This window comes from Nothobranchius furzeri, chromosome 10, assembly GCF_043380555.1.
Source record: "Nothobranchius furzeri strain GRZ-AD chromosome 10, NfurGRZ-RIMD1, whole genome shotgun sequence".
NCBI classification, from domain to species: domain Eukaryota; kingdom Metazoa; phylum Chordata; class Actinopteri; order Cyprinodontiformes; family Nothobranchiidae; genus Nothobranchius; species Nothobranchius furzeri.
Window position 1 is genome coordinate 26,322,270 of NC_091750.1, and position 8,315 is coordinate 26,330,584.

At 41.0% G+C, this 8,315-nt stretch overlaps 1 long non-coding RNA gene across 1 annotated transcript; it reads right to left on the reverse strand.

The window, feature by feature from the left end:
• Nucleotides 1-3,772: 3,772 nt before the first annotated feature.
• LOC129159741 (uncharacterized) lies at nucleotides 3,773-6,368 on the reverse strand. The gene is made up of 4 exons (XR_011521855.1): nucleotides 5,987-6,368; nucleotides 5,781-5,849; nucleotides 4,758-5,211; nucleotides 3,773-3,928 (listed from the first exon to the last, which is right to left on the reverse strand). It is a non-coding gene; the product is annotated as an uncharacterized lncRNA (long non-coding RNA).
• Nucleotides 6,369-8,315: the final 1,947 nt, after the last annotated feature.

An 8,315-nucleotide genomic window follows, 5' to 3' on the forward strand; every position in this document is an offset into this window, starting at 1 on the left:
CTTGCCTCTGAAACGAGCTGCCAGGGGACCTCAGGGCTGCTGAGAACGTTCATGTTTTCAGAAACAGGCTCAAGACATCTTTTTAGCTTAGCTTTTAACTGAATACTATCACTTTTTAAATTATTTAATTACTTAGGTTATTTATTTATTTATCTATTTTTATTTATTTATTTAATGTATTCGTTCTTTATACGTGCTTTTTAAACAGTTTTTTTTACCATGATTTATGATCAACATTATTTTAATATCTATATAGCTTTTTATATTACAGTTCTCATTTTAGCTCTTTTGATTTTATATTTTAACCTTAATTTAACCTTTTTCCAGTGCTTCTTCTGTGGGAGCCCTCTGCCCCGGTGGTGGTGGTCAGCTGTGGTGGCCTGGATGCTTTCCAGGTGTGCCTAGGTGGAGGTAGGGGTCTCTGCCCTCCCTGCCCTGGGCGCCCTGTGTCAGTGCCTTGGCTGCTGCTGTGGATCTGCTGCTGCCGGGGCGGATGGCTCCCCTGATGGTGTTTCCTTATCCTTATCTTGGCTGGTCTGGCTCATCTGATCTCAGTCAATCGTGTTTTTTACCATGGGGAAGGGGGCATGTATGTATGTGTGTGTGTGTGCGCATGTGTGTGTGCGCATTAGGGGTTGTACGAACTAGTCGACTAGTCGACTTCACGGCTCTGTAGTGACTTTTTATGCCTGTCATCAACTAGTCGCTGTCACGTGATAATGACTGACAAGATGCAGTCCTCGGAAAAGACAGCAGGTGATGAGCCCCTGCGCGTCTGGATCGAGGCGGAGGCAACGCGCTGTGCGGTACTGACACCGGCGGTAAAACGGACATTTAACCAAACTGTGACCTTTTCCCTCTTGCAATTTAACCTTCCCCTCACCCCCATCCTAATCTTAACCAGTTTGTGCATGCAAAGCTCTGATCGTTGACGTGTGCTCCAGACATTGCGTCCTGAGCACTGCCAAATCAGGTGTCACCACCTCAAAAACAAATTAAACACGCGATCGTTCATGTCGGCTCATTTCCTTTCAGGTTTTCTGTCTGTTATTTGTGCCTAATGCATTTCGCTGCTGCGGAGCGAGGCGCATCACCTGTAGTCCTCCGGTGACGCACCCCCAAGATTCCACTATCTCCACTCCGCTCCGCTCCGGCATGAACTCCGCAGCAAAAACGGTCCCGTTGTAGTCGGCCGGCGAGCAGCGGCACTCCGCTGTTTTTGCGGTCGGTAGATCTTTTAGAACCGCAGTTCAAAGGTAACTCATGAGGTGAATATATATGAACCCAGGTAGCAGTTTCTCTTTAGGATTGAGAGGAGATGCAGGAAGATAATAAACAGGCAGGACAGAAAAATAGTCAAATAAAAACAAGTTAGTTTTTGTACCTGGTGGTTGCAACAAACAGACACCATTGAAGGTAATCAGAAGTGAGGAACAGAAAATGAAATAATTATTTTAATCTTTAGAGCAGCAGGAAAGGCTTCAGGCGCATCAGTGAGCTTGCGGCTGCTGCGCAGGGGGAGGGGGGAGAGGACTGAAGTAGGATGCAGAAACTACCGTTATTAAAAGAGATGTGTTAACTTAGAAAATGTGGGCGCAATTTTAATTGTCAAAAACTCAAGCGAACCTACCGACCAACCCCCCGACCCCCCACCCCCCCGCTTCCGGCGTATGACGTCATCAACGACTAGTCGAAGTCGACTCGACTTTCATTACTTGACTGTCGACTTTAAAAAAAATAAAGTCGTGCAGGCCCTAGTGCGCATGTGTGTGTGTGTGTGTGTGTGTGCGTGTGTAGCGTGGTTAACTACATACTAGGATCTAACACTGTTTGCTATCAGTTTGGTTAGATCCTGAGAAAAGATCCAAACAAGTTAACAAATGAAGCTTCTATCATATATAAATATCTAGGATATTTTATATTCGATAGAAGTTCATATGCCAACGAGCTTGGTCTATTTTTAATCCAAAGATTAATTTTTAATTTAAGATAATTAAATTTAATAGCAAAAGTTTATTCATTTAATCAGAAGTTTAAAGGAATCTTTGCTTATTCAATAAACAAAAATATACAGCATTTCTGTGTTTAATTTCAAAGAAGAGTCAGTTTTTAAAAGTTAAAGGCATATGGGGCAGGATGAAGAAACGAAACTCATTAGCGACGCACTCGGCGCTGTGAGTAACTGCAGCCCGGCACGAGAGCGCGCACAAACTCTTCTTCACTAGAAAAAAAAAGTTTCAGTGATGTACGGCCAGAGCGCGGCTCGAACAAGGCACCATGTTACTAAAGTAACATTGTTACTTTAGTCTAGTATTTGTAAAATTCCATGACAACATTAGCTTTTTAATTTAGCCATGACACTCGTGATGTAAAGCAAGTGCTCCTTCCTATGAAATATTCATAAGCCAGTTTTGTGACTGGCGAGCAAGACAGTAACATGATGCTACTTTATCAGCATAAGGCTTTGTGGCTGCAGGTGATTTCTGATGTTTTTAGACAAATTACAGTTATTATTTTGCACTAAGCTTACTAACAAGCTAATGTTATTGTTTATACATCATGTAAGAACATCCAATTTCAAGTCGCTGACATCATTTGTGAAACCAATTTCATTACAGGACAGGCATCACAACAATGTAAATGTTTAGTTCAAAAAAATGCATCGAATAAAATCATAATATCAACAAGACCTACAGGGTAATACATTCATTTTTATCATTACTGTCATTGATTTTCAGGAATTCACATTGGAAGGAGTGATGGAACAGTTCAGATGAGGAGTATGTGCCTGAGCCTGCCACAGACTTTGATGTGTCGTGGGAAAGTCTGAGACCAGGGGGTAAAGGAAAGGGCAGTACTTGAAAGGGGAGAGGAAAAGGTCACTCCGAGGGTCGGGAAAGGACATGCTCAAGGGGTGAGGGCAGCAGGTTGAGGTCCAGAGCTCCTTCAAGAGGACCAGGGCGCCGGGGTAGGCAGCGAACAGCTTTCAGAGAAGAGGACCGAGACCGGCTTGCACAGCTGAGAGCTGCCAGTATAGCTGAGATGCAGGTTGGTTGTAGCCATTTGTGTAAAAAAAATAATAATAGAGAGATGCCAAAAACAAAAACATCACTCACTGGAGATATGAATCTAGTCATGTAAACATATGCTCTTTAATTTCTAGACAGCTTTACAACACCTGAGCTAGGAGGAGAGAGATTATATTCTCGAGAGTGGTGACCCGTCTTCCAGGGGTGATGCTGGATATCCTGGAGTTTCGGCAAGAGACGCCAGGACACCATCTTCCTGATCGAGGGCAGCCTGCGTGGTGCACTTGCCAGAACTGCTGAAGCATGCCTACACAGATTGAAAATCTGTGCTGTAGGCAGGTTCTGGAACTCTGTCTAAGCAGAAGCGCTCACCTGGAGCTATACTGCTTGGATGAGGGCACATTGCGTCTAGTGAGGATGACCTGGAACGACATCTTTGCCTTAGAAGACAACCAAGATGTGGGCACAGACAACCGAGAGTTTCGTTTTGCTGCGTATCGTCAGTTTACAGTCTGGCAACATGGGCGTCTGGGAAGAGGAAGTCGGAGACCAATTCCAAGCTGCTGTGTTCTATGTATACGGGAAAAATTCCCTGATCCATTTGGGAATTACACTGGCTACAAAAGAAGCACCAGTTAGGGTGGCAGACTAAAAATCCAAACCGTTTATCTACAACTACAGTAGTTCCAAAACACCACAATACCTCAAAATAACTTTAGCTGAAGACAGCATTTTCACCCAAAAATAAACAAACAGTTTGTGCAATATATTTATTTTTATTTATGTACAAAAAAGTTCTGTTATTTGCATTTGTACATAGTATTTTTTCTTAATTTCTAATAAATCTGTGTGCATGAAAGAAGTCATTCCTGTCTTTTGATGCTTCACGTAGCTGGGGCCTTTATGGAGAGAGGAGAACAGCAGCATTAGATCTTATAGCAAGGCTCCATCCAATCTGGTAACTGTCATTTTCAACTTGACCTTGGCACAACAGAAAAGTGATGTGTTGTGCAGGCAGTGTGAACATTACAAATAGTTCCAGACTTATAAATTAATTACTGGTGTTCTTCTGTATATTCTTACTTTGTGACTCATAATTGTCTTCTTTTTTCTTATGTAACAGTTTGGGTAGATGTTTTTGCCATTTATATGCAGGCAGCAGAGGGACGATGTCGCCATCTGCTGCCTGCATATAAATGGAAGCGACGTCTCGAACAGCTGGCGACTCTGACGAAGGCGTAAGTGATCCGACTGAAACATGAAAGGTAAAAATACATCTACCCAAACTTTGTTAAATAGGAAAAAAGAAGACAATTACTGTTGTATTATAATTGGTGATACATCCAAAACTGGGGACAAGATTTATAAAAATTGAACCACATCATTTTCAAGGGACTTATTTTGCAAGGACATAACACATGCTAGATATTTCTATTTGTCATTCATAACCTGGAAAATGTAGTAATTTCAGTTAGTAATTACAACAAATAATGTACAAATCACTTCTAAATCAAATTACCCTTTTCCAGCATACATGAGAATGCAATTCTGGAAACTCTCCAGTTCTGAAGTTGACCTGTAAAAAAAACAAAAGCAACAACTTTATAGATTATTAGGAATCGCACTTTTGATTGCCTTTTCACCCACAATTGTCATTTCTATATGTAAATTGTCAGCTTTGATATTGACACTTTAGCTTTTTTGCTTATGAAAATGTTATTAATATACCTAAAGGTCAGATACTTGGTGACATCCTTCAACCAGCGTCTATTGAACATGATTCGTTGAAGAGCCTCGTGTGGTGGAGATCATGGTACCATGAGCTCTTTATCACTGGTCGTTGCATCAAGTGGTCCATGGTCACATTTGCCACTGGTCCATTCATGCTTCCCTGTGACATGGTGAAGCACACCCACCCACATGTCCTAACAGAAAAAATAAGTTTTATTTGAAAACTTTACATGTGACAGAAGCGCTCACCAACAGAAACACGAGAGCTGGCACTATTATGAAAAGAAAGGTAATTATGTCAATGTGCATTGTTGTCTTGTTGTCCAAAAGATGTCACAATACTTACATTAAACATATCACGATGTTGTGCTTTCTGGCAAATGTACCAAAATTGGTTGACAATGTCCTTCAGCCACACAAGTAGGATGGAAATTCCCTTTAGGATCCCAGCCTGTGAACAAGGATAAAACAACAATTCCATCTTTTAGTTATTTTTAAAACATAGAAGGGTTTTATTTACCTGCAACGTTTTGTTTGCGGCTGCAAACTTCGTCAGCCTGACAAAGTTTTCATAACAGTTCTATTCTGTTATGAAAATAAATAAAAGTAGAATTAATATATTGTTTTAAGACTTTGGAGTTTAAAAAAGTGTGTAGATAAGAAGACATTGCAACTCACACACTGTTGAGTTGTTTGCTTGGTCCTCATCAATTTGGACTGCATCCGTAGCTAGATCCATGGATTTGAAACTACAGACAACACAATATTTGTTGTGCGTAAAGATAAATACTGGAACTTACCTGAAATGGTACTGATTCTAAAGAGATAAATGTGGGGCCTAATACATCTGTCATTAATTCTTTCTGCAAATAACAATCCGCCATGAATTGACACTTCACAAAATAAATAAATATATATAATGACCTATATTTGCTTATCTATTGTGTTTTTATCTTTTTTGCACATAGTACAGCAGTAATTTCCTGCATATATGGCAAGACTTCTCATGAACAAATTTACCTTTCTTCAAAAGGATCCAAATCTTGGTCATCAGCTAAGGCCTCAACACCAGCCATTAGAAAATCTTCCCTGTTAAGATAATGTCAGAAGTGTTTGGTGGTGTGATGTTAGTTCTGAACCAAGTGTGGATATACAAGGTGTAATTTAATGTATGAAATATCGTAGCACAAAAACGTGAATATTTGTTTTACAGAAAATATACTAACCCCTCAGACACAGGTTCAGTTGGAGATAATCGATGCAACATTTTAGCTGCTGTTCGCTTACTGGGTGTCGAGGTTGACTGCACATTACCTCCCTGAATTGCAGTTTCAGGAGCCTGCTTCTTCCAGTAGCTGGAAAACACATTTTTAAACAAAAATGTCAGCAAGTTGGTTGAGACTCTACACCTTCTGTTTACATAGATCAATAATGGCTAAGCTTCTTTACCTGTGGCACAACTAGTAATATGAAAATGCAGGTCAGTTCTAAAAAAATTCTATTTATCATTTTCACAAACATATTTTATTCTGACCTACATTCAACAGGACACATTTAGAAAAATAAACACAAACTTCTGCACAACTTTACTTTTAGTAAAACATGTAGTTATGGCTGACTCATTATCTACTCTTTTGTAGCACAGCAATAATAATTGAATAATTTTCCTAACCTTCAAATGCCGGTGGCGGCGACGTTTCATCAACAAAAAAGGATAGGCATTTCCTCCGTTTCCAGCTCTGTCTGTTTTATTTCTTTTCTGACATGCAGACAGGGGGCTGCCATCTTGGGGTCATGTGAGTGGAGAACGTGCTTTGGTTGTCCACTAGAATATTTCAGCTCAACCAGCAGCTCGGTAATGCGCACACGGCGAGTTTTTACCCCTGTGAGGCGGAAAATATCTTAACTGGTCAGATATTCACCTCAGCGTCTCGTGAGGCGGAAAACTGTGAAAATCAGGCGCACATGGCGAGGAATCTGCTGAGCAAGCAGTCATTCGAGGCCGTTTGCTCAGCAGATGGCCCTCGTGTGGCAGGCTTTAAGGCACTGAGAAAAATCAACAATCACTGCAAAGAATTCAAGCAGCTTTCATTAGCATAACACTGGCACACACGGAAGCCATCTCACTTTATTCGTAAATGAGAGCACAAAGCAACAGGATGAACAGGAGTAGGGCTGGGCGATATGGCCTAAAATCAATATCACCATATATTGAAGATCTCACCTCGATAACGATAAGTAGACGATAACTACAGGAATACGTAGCAACAATATTTGTCCGCTAGATGGGGCTGTCTCATGTATTACATTGACTAAAATTTTACATGACTCAAGGTGCTACAGCTTCTTAAAGGGACATAAATGTGGCCAACTTACACATCTTTTCATATTTTTATTATCAAATTTATTGACATGGGAAAAATTATCTGGATGAGAGACAAGAACTTTGATAACGATAAATCTTTGACATGTTGCCCAGCCCTAAACAGGAGTCTATCAGACTGCATTTATTGTTATTTACATGACAATCTACTGAAATAAAAATGTCCACAGTCAGAGTTTCAGTTCAGATGTGATTAGTGTATGATCTCCCTTTCATTTTTGTAAGGATGATACCAATGAGCCGGACCTCAGGGATGCAGCAGTTGTCCTCCTGACAACCATCACAGATGATGCCGAGAGTCCAGTTACGTACGACCCAGTGAGAATCTGTTATCCTAGAGGGTGATGTGATTGTCAACCTCTCCAGGCTTCCTGATGCCTTCCTGGTAATGTTCGGCCTCATCTATGCCTTACATCTAGATTATCCGAAGGGACTGACCAACACATTTGAGTTCACACAGAAAATCTTACTTGGTCTTGATGAGTCTAAACTATCACCCACGCTGCAGAGTCAAAAATGACCTGATGTTACATGTGTAACTCAAAATCTGAAAGAGTGGTGGATTCAGATGGCTCACTCTGTTAGAGCACTGTCCACATCCACAATGTAATTTACTATTTGTCTGCTCTTTAATTGTTGATGTTAAAGTAACACACCACCTCCCACTGTCCTAATGGGTAGGACCCCCGCGAGGAAAGTTGACCATTGAGCAGGGTTGATGGTTCATCCCTTGGGTCCATGTGGCAGGGGTGAGGAGTGAGCACCACCTCCCCCCTGCCATGTGGACCTCAAGGGATAAACCATCAACCCTGCTCAATGGTCAACTTTCCTCGCGGGGTCCTACCCATTAGGACAGTGGGAGGAACAGTTGAGTTTTACCTTTTCTCTGTTCGTCCAGCCGTTCTGAGTCTGGCAACTCTCATTTGTGGCTTTAGTTTAGCGTGAATAATTGAATCGGATTAGCCCATAGGCTAATCCGATTCAATACTCAACTGGTTTTATGCCAAATGGCATAAAGTACTCACTGTCTTACTTGATAGTGGTTAGTGTAATTCATATTTTGTTAATGTTGAATTGATGTGCATCCTGATGTTGCTTTAAACCACCTACTCAAAGAAAGACTACACACTGCTGTTGTCCAGTTTTCAAAAGTGTGCGTTTGTAATTGTTTC